The sequence below is a fragment of the Manacus candei genome, unplaced genomic scaffold (assembly GCF_025592945.1).
Source record: "Manacus candei isolate 608988 ecotype Guabito, Panama unplaced genomic scaffold, ASM2559294v1 h1tg000121l, whole genome shotgun sequence".
Lineage (NCBI taxonomy): Eukaryota > Metazoa > Chordata > Aves > Passeriformes > Pipridae > Manacus > Manacus candei.
This window is the reverse complement of record NW_026138169.1, coordinates 455,452-470,767: the sequence shown is the minus strand read 5'-3', so window position 1 is coordinate 470,767 and position 15,316 is coordinate 455,452. Positions and strand designations below refer to the sequence as shown.

General features: G+C 53.4%; 1 protein-coding gene across 1 annotated transcript in view; it reads right to left on the bottom strand.

Annotated features, from left to right (window-relative positions):
- The window catches only part of LOC127462209 (uncharacterized), a 77,286-nt gene extending 62,594 nt beyond the window's left edge, over window positions 1–14,692 (bottom strand). Inside the window, exons 1-2 of the transcript XR_007900351.1 lie at window positions 13,873–14,692; window positions 11,834–13,323 (exon numbers count right to left, since the gene is read on the bottom strand). The gene's annotated coding sequence lies outside the window, so the exon portion shown is untranslated. Of the gene's footprint in view, window positions 13,324–13,872 lie in introns of the transcript that reaches the window.
- Between the last annotated feature and the right edge of the window lie 624 nt (window positions 14,693–15,316).

Sequence of the window (15,316 nt, the reverse complement as noted above, 5' to 3'; positions counted from 1 at the left end):
CTCCCAGCTTGTCCTTGGCAGCTCCATCCCCCCGGCAGCCGCACCCGACGCTTCGGCTCCGCTGGGAAAGGGACAGCAAGTGCAGAAGCAAGTTCAGGTCTGGGCAGGGGCTCCCTGGGGAACGGCACTTCAGTGCTTTAGTCCGTGGCCTTTCCTGCTGCCCTCCCTCCTGGAGGCAGAGGATGACCCGTCCCTTGTTTCTCCCACGCTGGCAGACCCAGGTCCTGCTCCTTTGGCCCCACTTTTCTTGGCAGACCCGGCATCATTTCCCAGGGTCCCCAGGAAACTTCTGCACTTGACCCACTGCTAAGTGCAGAGCACAGGGCGAGGGAAGGACAAATTTCTCGGCACCCACCCCCTGGAATTTCCCTCCTCCGCAGCACGCTCCCGTTCCCGCTGTCTCTGGAGGTGCCCGCACGAGTCCTCCTTCTCCCAGCACCTCAGAGAATGTCCTTTTCACCCAGGTCCTGCTTACCGTCGTCCAACAAAACACACTGACAACATTTTTCACGATGCCAGTGGAGAGCTATCAGAGCACACTGCACAGGGAAGCTGAGCCTGCCCCATCCCTGCAAGTGTTCCAGGCCAGGCTGGACGGGACTCGCAGCAACCGGGGACAGTGGAAGGTGTCCCTGCCCACGCAAGACAGGCTGGCCTTTGAAGGTCCCCTTCAAACCAAATCGCTCTGGCATTCCCCTCCAAAATCACTCCCAAAGAGACACAGCAACCAAAGCAGAGGGACTGCACTCCCAGCTTTTCTTACCTGCAGGCACACACAGCACAGCACGCTGGACATAAAAGCCACAGGGTTAGTCCTGCCAGAGGCGTCCGGCACACCCACGGCGACCGAAGGGAAAGAGGCAGCCTGGGAACACGGAGTAAAAGACACCTTAATTAGGACTACACTGAGCCATAGCCAGGTCATTCCCACAGACAGCTTCACCGTCCAGTCGTCCAAAAAGCACTCACCGAGGCCTCAGGTAGGATGGTTCCTGACGCTGACCAGGTGAATACCTCCCTGGAAGCCCGCTCTGCTCCTGCCAGGCACTGGGGCTCACCCAGAGGGGCTTTGCCAAGCATCCAAGGGAAATTAAAATTACAGCCTGGGCAAAGGCGCTTCCCCAGGACCGCTCCTGGCCAAGGCCACCGGTCCGTGCAAGTCAGACCACTGACCACCCAGGGCTGGGGATTTTCAGGGGCACGCTTCCAGCTTTTATTCTCCAGAAACTCCAGTTCTTCCTGGCACCGCTTGCCAGAAAGTCTTCCCCTGTTGGAAGAGGTCACTTAGTCTTTCGAGGGGCCAGATTGCCAAAGCCCGGCCAGTCCGTTCCCACGAGGAAAGGTAGCTTTGTCTTGTACAAGATACTGGGGGGGAGACACAAAAGTTTAATTTAAAAGAACTGCCTAGAATAGAAAGCAATTCAAACATAAGTCAGACAAGACTCGTGCAAAACTGAATTACATTGGACTTCAAAGGAGAATTCTTTCCCTCTGCACCTCAGAGAACCCCAATTTTCACCCAGGTCCCGCTTACCATTGTCACACAAAACGTGCTGACAAAATTTTTCAGGATGCCAGTGGAGAGATATCAGAGCACACTGCACAGGGAAGCTGAGCCTGCCCCATCCCTGCAAGTGTTCCAGGCCAGGCTGGACGGGACTCGCAGCAACCGGGGACAGTGGAAGGTGTCCCTGCCCACGCAAGACAGGCTGGCCTTTGAAGGTCCCCTTCAAACCAAATCGCTCTGGCATTCCCCTCCAAAATCACTCCCAAAGAGACACAGCAACCAAAGCAGAGGGACTGCACTCCCAGCTTTTCTTACCTGCAGGCACACACAGCACAGCACGCTGGACATAAAAGCCACAGGGTTAGTCCTGCCAGAGGCGTCCGGCACACCCACGGCGACCGAAGGGAAAGAGGCAGCCTGGGAACACGGAGTAAAAGACACCTTAATTAGGACTACACTGAGCCATAGCCAGGTCATTCCCACAGACAGCTTCACCGTCCAGTCGTCCAAAAAGCACTCACCGAGGCCTCAGGTAGGATGGTTCCTGACGCTGACCAGGTGAATACCTCCCTGGAAGCCCGCTCTGCTCCTGCCAGGCACTGGGGCTCACCCAGAGGGGCTTTGCCAAGCATCCAAGGGAAATTAAAATTACAGCCTGGGCAAAGGCGCTTCCCGCAGGACCGCTCCTGGCCAAGGCCACCGGTCCGTGCAAGTCAGACCACTGACCACCCAGGGCTGGGGATTTTCAGGGGCACGCTTCCAGCTTTTATTCTCCAGAAACTCCAGTTCTTCCTGGCACCGCTTGCCAGAAAGTCTTCCCCTGTTGGAAGAGGTCACTTAGTCTTTCGAGGGGCCAGATTGCCAAAGCCCGGCCAGTCCGTTCCCACGAGGAAAGGTAGCTTTGTCTTGTACAAGATACTGGGGGGGAGACACAAAAGTTTAATTTAAAAGAACTGCCTAGAATAGAAAGCAATTCAAACATAAGTCAGACAAGACTCGTGCAAAACTGAATTACATTGGACTTCAAAGGAGAATTCTTTCCCTCTGCACCTCAGAGAACCCCAATTTTCACCCAGGTCCCGCTTACCATTGTCACACAAAACGTGCTGACAAAATTTTTCAGGATGCCAGTGGAGAGATATCAGAGCACACTGCACAGGGAAGCTGAGCCTGCCCCATCCCTGCAAGTGTTCCAGGCCAGGCTGGACGGGACTCGCAGCAACCGGGGACAGTGGAAGGTGTCCCTGCCCACGCAAGACAGGCTGGCCTTTGAAGGTCCCCTTCAAACCAAATCGCTCTGGCATTCCCCTCCAAAATCACTCCCAAAGAGACACAGCAACCAAAGCAGAGGGACTGCACTCCCAGCTTTTCTTACCTGCAGGCACACACAGCACAGCACGCTGGACATAAAAGCCACAGGGTTAGTCCTGCCAGAGGCGTCCGGCACACCCACGGCGACCGAAGGGAAAGAGGCAGCCTGGGAACACGGAGTAAAAGACACCTTAATTAGGACTACACTGAGCCATAGCCAGGTCATTCCCACAGACAGCTTCACCGTCCAGTCACACAAAAAGCACTGACCTCCCAGGGCCTCAGTTAGGATGGCTCCTGACGCTGACACCTCCGTTTGCCCCGGGGGGTCAAGAATAACATGCCTGGGAAGAAGTCACCCCCAACAACAAAAAGGGAAAATTAGTGAAGCACGGGGTCCTCTTCTGACTAGATTGCCACCAGCATTCCAGAGCAGATGACACGACTGTTCTGTTACAGACGAGAAAAGCCTGTTCTCCCAAACAAACAGCGAGGAGATTTATGGGCACGCCTGAAAATTTCCTGTGAGGAACTTTTTGTAACTAAGGAGCAGGTGCTGTCTTGAGTTGAAGGCATCAATTTGACAGACACTTAGGACAGCAAACTCTTCAGCAGAGCAATTAACTGCAGCCTATTTGAACAGCAGGGGAGAGAAAACGACAGTCGAAGGGAAGACAAGAAAAGCAGAACTGGAATCAGCAGACTTTTCTTCCATCTCTCCCGAGGAAGTCTAGTTTGTCTGTTCTAATAATTCTATGCCCTTTTCTACATGAAACTTAGAGCAAGGCTGAAAAAACAACTAGAAAACACGGAGAGAAGCTTTTTAGAATTTCACGTGATTTTCCCAAACCGATGCCAGAAAAGCAGAACTCGGTAGAATGTACTCACCTCGAGGCCTTTGTTCTTTTCTTCCATAAGCTTCGTCACCTGATTGAAAAAGCAGAGTAGACTCGGTATTTAGGCTCCCAACAGGAAAACTTCCCCTTCATTTCCTAAAAGAAACTACATTAATCTGCACAGCTGCAGGCGCGTGTCCAGCTGTTAAAGCCTTTCAGCTTTTCGGAGGGTGAGAATGCTCTGCTAAGGAAGGCTGAAAACTGCTCGGAGCCTGCACAGGTCCAAGAGCCCCTTGATTTTGTCTGTGTTCCAGTCCCGGGCTAAAGAAAGGGCAGAAGAAGCGCAGTTGTTCCTTGCCTCTTCCCTAAGAGGTTCGGCCAGGTGCTGGGCCAGCCCGGGCACTCCGGGGGAAGGCCGGCAGTGCCCAAGCAGCGCCGCTTTGCCAGGGGCGTCGCTTGCAAGAGCGCCGCCGAGCGCCGGGCCCTGCCTCACAGTCGCCGCCTGGCGGACACGGCCGGGAACGGCACTGCAGCCGCGCGCCTCCCCCCCCCCCCCTCCCCTCCTTGGCGAGACCCGCGGCGCCTTTGGACGCGCCCAGCTTACCCCGGGGTCGATCTCCGTCGAATCTGCCGCCGTGGGTCGCTTCCGGGGGGGGAAGGCGGCGGCGCAGCCCCGATAGCATCTCCAGGGCACGGCGGGAGCGAGCGGGGCAGAAGCGGGGGCAGAAGCGGGGGCAGGGGCGGGAGCGGAGCGGGGCGAGAGAGCGGGGCGAGAGGGCGGCGCGACGTGCGCGCCATGCGGTCCTCGCGCGCCGCGGCCCCGAGACGGGGGCTGCCGGCGCCGGTGCCTGCCGCCGCCCACGAACCTGCCGCCCGCGCCCGCCCTGTCCCCGCAGCGGGAAGCAGCGCGGCGAGACGGCGCTGCGGGCGCGGGGTGGGGGTCCGGGTCGCGGCGGAAGCCTCTCGCCGCCATCTTTAGTGTGGTCGTTCCGGTCCTGGCGGCGCCATCTTTACTGTGGGCTTGGCAAACTTCCGGGCAGGGGCCGCCATCTTTAGTGTGGTCGTTCCGGTCCTGGTGGCGCCATCTTTGCTATGGGCTTGGCGGACTTCCGGGCCGGGGCCTTGGAGGACTTCCGGTCGCTCACTACTTCCGGTGACCGAGTTTACCCAAATTAGCGTCCCTCCTCGCTAATTTCTGCGCTTTCACCCCAAGAAATCTTCACGTTATTCCCCTCCCGCACACCCCGGGACAGACGGGAGACCGCGAGTCCCGCCCTGCCGCCGGAACCGGCCCTTAACTCGAGCAGGGAGCGCTGCACCGGCACGAGAGCCACTGCGCATGCGTCGCCGGTCCCTCTCCTGCCTGCCCTTACTTACCACGTGATCGCCGGCGTTTTGCCAACGACTGCGCATGCGCTGTTCAAAATTTTTTCAATGCAGTTCCTGTTTTCCGTCAGCAGGTGGCAGTATTTCATCTCAAATTTATGTGCAATTCCTTTTCTCTGTCACCAGGGGGCACTGTTGCTATGCGATTTTTTACTTATGGCATTTTTTTTGTTGTTTTATAACCGTATTTGTTCGTGTAGTTCTTTTGGGAAATCGGATAATTGGCTTGTGATTGCTGGTGGTTTGAAAATTTACTTGTGTAATTAGGCTCTTCTCCTGGTTTTAATTCTCTAGGCTCTTCTCCTAAGAGAATTAAAATCAGGAGAAGAGCCTAAAAAAAAAATGAAAATCAGGGGAAGAGCCTAAAAAAAATGAAAATCAGGAGAAGAGTCTAAAAATATAAAAATCAGGAGGAGAGCCCAAGAGAATTAAAATCAGGAGAAGAACCTAAGAGAATTAAAATCAAGAGAAGAGCCTAAAAAAATTACAATCAGGAGAAGAGCCTAAAAAAATTAAAAACAGGAGAGGAGCCTGAAAAAATTAAAATCAGGACACGGGACTAATACAATAAAAATCAGGAGAGGAGCCTAAAAAAATTAAAATCAGAAGAGGAGCCTGAAAAAATTAAAATCAGGACAGGGGACTAATACAATAACAATCAGGAGAGGGGACTAAAAAAATTAAAATCAGGATAGGGGACTAAAAAAATTAAAATCAGGAGAGGAGCCTGAAGGAATTACAATCAGGAGAGACCCAGAACTCACCCAAGTCTCCCCAAAAAACTACCAGAAACTGATTCAAATCTCCCCAAAAATGACCCAGAACTCACCCAAATCTCCCCAAAAAGTGACACAAAAACTGATCCAATTCACTCCAAAAATTGATCCAGAACTGACACAAAACTGGCCCAAATCACCTCAAAAACTAACTCCAAATTGGCCCAAAACCTGACCTAAAAATGCAAAAAACCCCCCCCAAAACTGACCCAAAATGATACAAAATCAGCCCCAAATATGACCAGAAACTGACCCCAAAATCCCAAAACACTGATACCAAGACTCACCCAAATCTCCCCAAAAAAATGACCCAAAAGTCAGCCCAATCACCCCAAAAAATGACCAGAAACTGACCCAAAATTACCACAAAAATAAACCCAAAACTCACCCAAATCATCCCGAAAAATGACCAGAAACTGACCCAAATCTCCCCCAAAAATGACCAGAAACTCACTAAAAATAACCCCCAAAAATGATCAGAAACTGACACAAATCTCCCCAACAAATGACCCAAACTTTATTTCTTTTCTTAGCAACAAATCCCTTCCTTTGCTCCCCTCTGGCCCTGCCCACACGGCCCCAGTTCAGCTCTCAGTGAGTTCTTGCTTCTGGGCAGCGACTCCTCTGCCTCTTGCTGGGGCGGCAGCAGCTCCTGTGCCGGCAGGGAGAGGGACCCCGAGCCAGGAGAGGGACCCCGAGCCAGGAGAGGGACCCCAGAACCAGGAGAGGGACCCCAGAACCAGGAGAGGGACCCCAGAGCCATTACAGGGACCCCAGAGCCATTATAGGGACCCCAGAGCCACGATAGAAACCCCAGAGTCCCTACAGAGACCCCAGAGCCATTATAGGGACCCCAGAGCCCTCCAGAGCCCCTATAGAGACCCCAGAGCCCCTATAGAGACCCCAGAGCCATTACAGGGACCCCAGAGCCCTCCAGAGCCCCTTGCTGGGTCACAGCCCCTCTTCTCCCGTCCAAACCCACCTTTCTGGCTGCAGCTGCTTTTCTTCTCTGGCTCCCCCTTCCTTCCCCAGGGAGCTTTGCCTTGTTCTTTGGCCAGGCTCCAGCTGCAGCTCAAGGGCAAAGCTGCAACTACAATTCCCCCTTCGGGTTTTTCACCTGAAAAACAAAGGCTTGGGCCAAACTCTGACCAGTCACTCGCTGAACACGAGACATCAAACAGGGCACACAGAATAAAATGCATCCAACTCTAAATCATGTTACAATGACTGTCCACCCCAATCCAGCACTGACATTAAAAACCTTCAAGCAATCAAAAAGGCCTCCAAACATCCCTTAGATAGAGAAAAGCACACCAGGAACGAATGCAAAAAGAAAAATTCCAAACAATGCTCAATTAAATAACCATGGACTGATATAAAACATGTTTAGTTAACTTAAACCACTTCTTCCCATTATTCTCCATCAGAAATTACCCTTATTTAAGTTCTCCTTTTAACACTTCATTAAAACTGACTTATTAGGAAATGGTTTGAACCAAACTTCATAACTTGATGACTCCAGGGTTTGTGCTCCTTGACTTTGGCCTGAAGGGGTTTGGAACACAGGCTTTGTTCTGGAGAGCTTTTCCCCAATCTACAAACCCTTCTGCAAATGGGACTCCCTTCCCTCAGGGTTCGGTGGCCTCTGGTTTTCCTGAAGGCTGGGGGGGATCTGGGAGCCAAATCCCAAGGGATCCAGCCCAGCTCTGCACACACACACACACACACATTTCCAGCTGGTCACAGTCTCACGGGGGCCACCACCACTCAGCACATTTGCACACAAACACCCCTCTGAGTTCCTGGCACTGGGTCTGATGGACTAAGAAATGATCAGTCTGGTGGTTTGCCCTCAGAGGAGTAAGATCCAATGATGCATTTCTATTTTCATGACAATATAACCTGGAAAACACAAACATATTTCTGCTTCATGTGCAATTTAAAATTCAAAGACACAGAAACATTCCTAGAGTTCAAGTCCCCAGGTTTGGTTCCAAATGTCACTCGGTCCCCCTGGGACAAGAACAGTGGCACACACGGACTCAACAGCCCTGCACAAGCCCAGGAGTGGGGGGGAAATATCCTTGAGAGCACTGCTGCATTTCAAAAAGAAGTCAGTCACATCAACTCTGTAACAAATAAAAAAGAGAAGCCAAAATAAATAACTGTAGACAGGGTATCAAGTACCTTGAGAATACCAATAAGAAAAAACTAAGAATAAAGGCATCTATTTGAAGTACAAAGAGTTTGGGAGACACCATTTGTTTGCCACAAAGCCTTTATTTTGTTGGCTCTTCTATAGTTAGAACCCAAACCTTACCCTCCCACAAAAAGCAGAAAACCTCTTCAGAGAGTTAGGAGATGGAGTCAGTTTGGATTAACGGGAAGAACATCTCTGGAGACAAAATAAAGCAGAGAAAATAACCCCATCCTCAACAACAGAGCTGCCTCCCCACTGCCTGCCCCTGGACACTTGCTCTGGGGGTGACAGAGCCTGAAGTCTCCTGCCTAGTCCTGGGCAATACTTCCTGGGGACCACAGCACCACTGAGTTCCTAAAAATATCACAGGTTGGGCAGGTGCTTGGATTTTGTCTGGATTAACTCCCCTTCTTCCTTTCCAGGTGTTGCCCTACTCATTGTAATGGTGCTTGTACTCCCTGAGCCATTCCCTCCCCCATCCAACCATCCCTTGTGCCCTCTCTGGCAAGGACAGTGGGTCCAGGTGTTCTGCCACGCTCCCAGGGCACAGGGGGGGGACTGTGGAGCCACCCTCGAGGGGGGAAACGTGCCCTGCCTGCCCTGCCCAGGGAAAGGGAACTGCCCCAGTGCTCCCCAGCACAAGGCACCCTTGGAAATATCCACTGCAATGGGACACTCAGGGACAGCAACAAGCACTGCACGAGGCTGCTCTGGCACAGGGCCAATTTTAGCCTCAGCTTTTCTCTGGACCACTTCACTTTGTTTGCCACCTCATCCTGCAGTCAGAACTTGCTGTCCTTGCAACCTTTCAGGGTGACCAAAAATGAGAGAGGCCTCTGCTCCAGCACCCACAAGGGCCTGATCCATCTGACAGGATCCATTTTTCCAGGGAATTCAAAGCTCCACCTGAGGACTAGGGTCTTTTCTCACCCATCCCTGTGCTGCAGCTTGGCCTCCATCTCACTGTGCTTTCAGTTCCCTCCATGGTTGAACACTGGCAGCCCTGGCCCTGGGCGGAGCTCGGCATCCTGATCCCATCCCTCCTGGCCCCCGGAACCGCTGACTCAGCAATGGGGGGCCCTCCATTGCCAAGGGCACGGGCCCGTCGGGGCTCACGGGGGGAGCAGGAGGGCGAAGGCTCCAGCCCTGCTGCTACAACCTTCCACCACTACAGCCAACAGAGGAGCCTCTCCAGCCCTGCCTCCCAAGGCATCCTCAACAAACCCAGCCCAGCTCCACAGGACAAACTGCTCCCTGTCTGCCCAGGCCAGTCTAATCCCAGAGGCTCCCAGGGTCATGCAAAACAACTGCCCAGGAGATCAGAGACCCCAGTCCATCTCTTCCTAGCACAGGTTTGGGTTAGTTTGGCAAACAGACCAACTGAGGAATTCCCCAATGTTTTCCCAGTTTGACCCCTGTCACACCAATCACCTTAACACTGCCAGTCCATAATTCTCCCTCTCTTGGGTTAAGGACTGAGCAAGTTGGACCTGTGTCTGAGCAGGACATGTGCAAACCAAATGCTGGGGACTGGAACACACACCTGGCACTCCTGCAGCTCTCACAGTCACATTCCAGAGAAAACAGCCAATTGCACCCTCACTGCTCATTTCTTAATCCCAATCCCACACTTGTTTGGCACTTGGAGCACCGCTTTTAGAACCCAATTACAGCCCATTAGAGAGCTCCCTGTCTAGCAGGGACAGGGACCCCTGGGATACTCTCAGCAATGCCTGAATCCATGGCAGGGACCTTGCTTTGAGCTCCCCAGGGCCGGGCACCCCGAGGATCTCCCCGAATAATCCTTTCGGTGCGCGCTGGAGTCCTCGGGGTGCCCCAACCCGGGGGGCACCAACAGCACTGTCCCTCCAGGGGGCCAATTTGGTCCTAAACTGCAGGGGGATCTTGCCTGTGTCCCAGACTGGTCCGGAGATCTGAGGCCCTTCCCGAGAAAATCTCGGTGCCGGCGTGAAGGGCCAGAGATCCCTTGGAGCCACGGGAGAGCAGGCACAGAGTCCCTCCTGGGGGGCAATTTGCCTGCCTGAAAACAGCTCTTCAAAGGAGCCTCTAAGACTCAGCTGGTGACTTTTAGAAGCCAGGCATTCCTTGCTTACAACACCCTGCCATGATCCCAGCCCCACGGGGGTCCTGGCAATCCGCTCCCAAAGGGCACACGGAGGTGTCTCCACTGCAGCTGATGGGAGGGGTCAGCATTACAGGAGGGCTCATTTTCCTTCCCTGCATTCCTGTTCCACATTCAGGACATTTCCCAACACTTATCACCATACACAACTACCCTTAGAAGGTTTCCAAGGGGCTTCACCGAGGGCCTTCCCAGGTCTGCTCTGTCTGGAGCCCTCCAAGTCCTCAGTGCCTGCCTGAGGAACCTCACCACAACTCACCTGCTTACACAGCAACTTGGTGCTGCTTGCCTGCTGCCTCACTTCCCTTCTTCCTTCTTTCTTCACCTCCCTTGCTTGGTCCCTTTCAATCCCTGGGCTCAGCTCTGTGCACTTTCCAGGCTCCATCCCACTGCAAAAAGGATTAGCCCTTGTTACATCTCAACACTCAGAGAGCATTCCCCCTTTTTTCTTAACACTGGGCCATCAGGCCAGGGTCTCATTATTTAAAGCACAGTTTGACTCCTCAGTGACAACAACAGCTACAGCCCTGAATCCTAACACAGGCTGAGACACAAACACGGATGGGAACTCTTAAGGATCCACTTTGTCCTGCTCACCAATCAAAAGGAGCTTTCTGAACTCAAGAATAACAGACCCCAGGTCCTTTTTCTGCAACTTTACCTGCTATAAATGTGACCCACAAGACCTGCAAAGGCCCTTCCCACTTCACCTGCAGGGCTGGCAGTGCCACCACTGGACACGGCCCCAGTGGCTGGGCAGGAACGGAGGGGCTGGGGCGTCCAATCCATCGGCCCAGGCGGCACCAGGAGTTCCTGCAGTTCCTGAGGGGAGAGCCTCAAGCCAACAAAGGATTAGGAAGAATATTTTAAACTTTAATGTGTCTATCTCCTGGAATATGGGGACTTTGATAAGTCCTACTGGTGCAACAAGGACACACTCAAGGCTATCTATTAAAAGGATCTACCAGCACTCAAAAGCTATCACTGTCCTTCTGTCAGGGGGAACGCAGCAAACTCTCTTTGCCAGGAGCCTCCAGGAGGACTTCCAGCTTTTGGGGCTCCCTTTTAACCATTTTTCCCATAACTGGAGCTGGGACTATCACCTGCCCTACAGGGGGAACAGCCCACAAAGTTCACCATCAGGGATGCCATTAACTGAAAGTCCCTTCTCAGGGGGGTCACTGCACACCTTGGCCTTTGTTTGCCCTCCCCACCAAAGATGCTTCCAACAGTTCTGACACATCTGGCAGACCCAGAGCTCTCCTCAGGGAATGCTTCAGCTGCTTAAAGGTTGCCCTTGCACCATCTATTCAAAAAGTCGCCATAACAGTCTTACCACACATCCCGAGGGAGCAATGCAGAGTCCAGCCCGTCCCACCATTCCCAGCAAGGCAGTTCATGGGCTGTCTGGGGCTCAGGGAGGAGTCACGGGGCTTCTCTTCTTCCTGCCTGCTTGCCCCATTTTCTCCTGCAAAAGCAAAGCTTTCTTGGCTTTCCTTGCTCAAGGAGATGCAAAGGCCATCTTTTAAATCCAATACTGGAAACTCCTCCAGGTTGTCATTCAAGGTGCTTCTCTCAGGTCCTGCACTAATCAATCATCTTGTCCACTGGTTTTCTTGGCAGGTTCTTGCATTCACGTCCTACAAGCAAACCAGGAGGAGCCAATTTAGCTGTTCCTGCAACCAATCCAGTCTGGCATTCTGATTTTAAAGGATACTGGGTTGGCCTTACCCATAGAGATCCCACATCAGGGGTAATACCTACAGGTTCTGCCCTCTTCCACTCTCCTGCAGTTCCACTGGCCCACACCACAGGAACAACTGCAGCTGCCACTTCAGTCAGGGCCTTGCTGCTGACAGGAGTTATTCCCTGCACAACAAGAGCTGCTGCTTGGACACATTTAGTTTCAGCAATTACAGTGTCAAGAGCCCCAGTTTTCAATTCCATTTCTGCCTCAACTTTTCCAGCCCATCACTTCCTAGCAGAGGTTTGGGTGAGTTTGGCAAAAACACAAACTGAGGAATTCCCCAATGTTTTCCCAGTTTGACCCCTGTCACACCAATCACCTTAACACTGCCAGTCCATAATTCTCATTCTGCTGTGTTCAGGACTGAGGAAATTGTACTTGTGTCTGACCAGGACACGTGCAAACCAAATGCTGGGGACTGGAACACACACCTGGCACTCCTGCAGCTCTCACAGTCACATTCCAGAGAAAACAGCCAATTGCACCCTCACTGCTCATTTCTTAATCCCAATCCCACACTTGTTTGGCACTTGGAGCACCGCTTTTAGAACCCAATTACAGCCCATTAGAGAGCTCCCTGTCTAGCAGGGACAGGGACCCCTGGGATACTCTCAGCAATGCCTGAATCCATGGCAGGGACCTTGCTTTGAGCTCCCCAGGGCCGGGCACCCCGAGGATCTCCCCGAATAATCCTTTCGGTGCGCGCTGGAGTCCTCGGGGTGCCCCAACCCGGGGGGCACCAACAGCACTGTCCCTCCAGGGGGCCAATTTGGTCCCAAAATGCAGGGGGATCTTGCCTGTGTCCCAGACTGGTCCGGGGATCTGAGGCCCTTCCCGAGAAAATCTCGGTGCCGGCGTGAAGGGCCAGAGATCCCTTGGAGCCACGGGAGAGCAGGCACAGAGTCCCTCCTGGGGGGCAATTTGCCTGCCTGAAAACAGCTCTTCAAAGGAGCCTCTAAGACTCAGCTGGTGACTTTTAGAAGCCAGGCATTCCTATACACTGTGAGATATTTTAAGGCTTATCTGACTGAAAAGCATAAAGCTTTTATCATGGACACCTGACCTCCCACAGACAGCTCCTTTCCCCTTTCAGTACAAAATTATTTTCATGGAATCACTCAATAGGAAGTGCCCAGGAACCCCAGACTGTGCTTTCCAGAACAGAAAATAAACAGAAGAACGGAGTTTTGCACAAGTGTAACATACTCCAGAACAGACCTGACTTTAGTTTTACCCTTTGTGTTCAAATATTCCATAGAAAAGCTCCAGCAGGAGAGCTGGTACATTCCCAAGAGTATCCTGGAAGTCCCTTTCACGAGGGCTGGAGGAAAATCGCAGTTGTATGAGTCCCTTGTGCCTGCAGATGCCTGGGGATCCTCTCCATCCACCTCGTGCTCTCCCAACAGCAGAAAGGGTGCTGAGACAGGAGGAAGGAAACCTTTAGCATAAAGCTGGGGAGGAATATAAAGCTTCCTTTCCTGGGGAGCTTTGCGAAGTCTGCAACGAGAAAGGGAAAATTTGCATCTCCTTTGGTACACGTGTCAACAGAGACTGAGACTTTTTGCCTTTTTCAGACAACCGTGCCCCTTTTGGCTCCCTGGCAGCTCCAATGGCACCAGAACCCCCCTTCCTGCACACCCACGGCTGTCACACACAGGCACCCACACACTTTTGCACCAGCCCACACGTGGCCAACATCTTCCCACCCTAGACATCCCAAGGTCAGTAGTTTTGCTAGAGAGCACAGCAACCCCCCTGTCCTCACAAACTGCCTCCCTGCAAAAAAGGAATCGTTTTCCTGGACATTTCTCCCACAGTCAAGGTCTTTTCAAACTGCTGTCGTGCCACCAAACCTGCTCAGGGTCCCTCCCGGCTTCTGCCTGTCCTTGCATTTAAAGGCATAGGCACATTCTATCTTCCAACAGCAAACCCAGCTCCTCACGGGCAGTAGAAGCCCTGCTCTTACCTGGACAGACTGCCGGGCTCGGCACAGCTGTGGCTCATGGAGCAGCTTCCCAAGGCCGTTCTCTCTCCCAGCAGGAAGCACAACTCGCCTCCACACCAGGGGAAACCACGAGCGAGGCTGCAAATGGACACAGAACGAGCAAAAAGCATTAACGCAGCACCAAAAAACCAAGTTAAAGCAGTCTTTGCCTCATAACCCTGCACGGGGAAAGGGTTTGGGATCCCAAAGCAAACCCTCAGACACCCAGAGAGCACAGGACCCACAGCCATGCCACGGCTCCCCCCGGGGGCACCCGGCAGGTAAGGGGCTTACCCGGGCCCCGCCGCCCAGCACAAGGCGCCCCTAAACGCCCCCGGCTGCCCCGGTGCACAAACCCAGCGGCCAAGGCGCTCTCCCCTCCGCAGCCCGGGCAGCAGCGGGGCCGCACCCTCAGCCCCCACACACAACCGCCCCCACCTGCCCCGCCGGCCCTTTATACCGCGGGCCGGCAGCGCTGCCCAATCAGCACTCGAGCGCCTCCGCCCAATCCCAGCCCGCCTGGCCCTGCGGCCCCGCCCCGCCCGCTCAGCCCGGCCCCGGCCCTCGGCGCGGCCCCGCCCCCCGTTCCCTCCGCGCGGCTCCCGCCGCAGCCCCGGCGGGCTGAAAGCCCAGAGCCAACGGGAACTCCAGCCAGCTGCAGGCAGATGTTACTCTGTCCCAGTTTGCCAGGGGTGGGCACGAAGGGGCCCTTCCCCGTTCGGAAGTGGAAGTTGTCCCCTGTGCACAGCCCGCTCTGATCCTCGGCCTCGTGGGAGCCAATTCCCTTGTCCCAGCCCACTTCCTGCAGAGAAGAAAGGGAAAGATTGCACAGAAGGGAGACATTCTTCCCTGGGAGGGTGGGGAGGTGGCCTGGCACAGAGAAGTTGTGGCTGCCCCATCCCTGCAAGTGGCCAAGGCCAGGCTGGAGGTCTATTAGAAGGTGTCCCTGCCTGTGGCAGGGGGTGGAAGGAGATGATCCCTGAGATCCTTTCCAACCCAAACCACTCCAGGATCCCAGGATGATTCCATGCTCTCTCTCTGCATTTCTTTGGCATCATTTCCTCTCAAAAACAACATCTGCGATTTAGTTGATTGCTAAAGCCATCATTTTAAAATCATCTCAGGAATCCAAAGGGACTGGAAAACACTTCATTAAAACTGACTTATTAGGAAATGGTTTGAACCAAGAGAATTAAAATCAGGACAAGAGCCTTAAAAAAATTAAATTTAGGAGAAGAGCCTTCAAAAAATTAAAATCAGGACAAGAGCCTTCAAAAAATTAAAATCAGGACAAGAGCCTTAAAAAAATTAAAATGAGGACAAGAGCCCAAGAGAATTAAAATCAGGAGAAATTCACGTTATTCCCCCCACACACACCCCGGGACAGACGGGAGACCGCGAGTCCCGCCCTGCCGCCGGAACCGGC